General features: G+C 49.0%; 1 protein-coding gene across 9 annotated transcripts in view; it reads right to left on the reverse strand.

Moving 5' to 3' along the window:
• Positions 1–1,284, reverse strand: part of FBXO34 (F-box protein 34) — a 53,740-nt gene that overhangs the window by 52,174 nt on the left and 282 nt on the right. For 2 of the 9 annotated variants that reach the window (XM_025197907.1, XM_025197909.1), the window contains exon 1: positions 1,058–1,197. The exons of 5 other annotated variants lie outside the window; for them this stretch is intronic. The gene's annotated coding sequence lies outside the window, so the exon portion shown is untranslated. Of the gene's footprint in view, positions 1–1,057; positions 1,198–1,284 lie in introns of those variants that run through there. 2 more of the 9 variants (XM_006018658.3, XM_025197910.1) reach the window with 1 other exon arrangement.

Raw genomic sequence — 1,284 nt, forward strand, 5'->3', positions numbered from 1 at the left:
CTTTCCCTTAAAGGCCTCATGTCATGGCAAATTTACCTTCCAGGAGGAGACCGAGACACCCTGAACCCAGTCAATAAGGCTCTTTCACTCAGGCACACAGAAGGTGGGAGGTACGGGAAAGCTACACTAGGCACTCCCTTCCCCCTCCTCTTAGGACCAAACACACTGCATTCAAAACACTCCCATCCCCTGCAGCAAGGGATTAGCCATTTATTAAAGAGGAAGCAAAACACTGTGAAAGGTTTCCAGTTAAGATTTCAAGGGCAAAAGCAACCCCGGTGTAATTTAAATGGAGTTACACCAGGGATTCATATGGCCAAAGGAACAAGTTGCTCAACGTAACCAATATTTCACTTATCCAGACACTGCCTAGCAGCCTTATAACACTTTAGCAAGGATTAGGGCACTAGATTTATTTCTTTTTTTGCTAGTTTTTTTTTTTCTTCCAGAAGAGCAAACAGCATGATTTCTGCCCCTGCCTTAAGCAGCAACAACATTAACAAGCCCACAGGCACTTATGGGGTTTAGACTTTGGACTGCCAAGGAACTGGCTACCTCTGTGTTTTGTTTTTCTGCAGGAGCCTCAGGCAAATATAATAGGTATTTATGTAGAAGCTTTCATCCAACAAACAAGAAGCGCTCCACAAAATACTCATTAAGACATCCCCCGGTATGGAGACGGAGATGTGCCCAAGCTCGCTTCAAGCCGGCTGGCCCGGATATTGATAGCAGCAGAGCCGTGGGGGCGCAGCCCAGCAGAGCTAACCCATGCAGCCTCCCGGACTTGGTTCCTCCGATGGGGTTTGCAGCCCACATTAACCCAGGTGCTACACGGCTAGCCACGCCAAGCTGGCTACTTTCATGCCTGTCCAAGCTGCAATACAGCAGGGACTGCAGCTTACCTCTACCCCCTGCGAGGCAGACGAGCATTATACCCCTATTATAGATTCCCCTACGTGACACTACGCAGCTAATGCAAAAGAAAAAAAAAAAAAGGAAAAGAAACTGGGGTTAAACCGACTTCAAAAATAACCCTGTCCCCAACTCATCATCGTACACGAAATGTCACAGCAACAGTCATCTCGAGGAAGTCACCTCCGCTGCAACTGTATTTATAGCCTTTCTTCTGCCGTAACGTATCTGATTGCAAGTCCCACCGAGAGCACACGCAACTGCCATGAGACCCCGTGCTTCTCCCCCCTCCCGCTCGCCGTGTGTGTCCATTCACCGAGGCGGCTCCTCCTTCGCGTGTCTAGGGAAAAAGAAAACAGCAAGGGGGGGGGG

The sequence above is a fragment of the Alligator sinensis genome, unplaced genomic scaffold (assembly GCF_000455745.1).
Source record: "Alligator sinensis unplaced genomic scaffold, ASM45574v1 scaffold13_1, whole genome shotgun sequence".
Lineage (NCBI taxonomy): Eukaryota > Metazoa > Chordata > Crocodylia > Alligatoridae > Alligator > Alligator sinensis.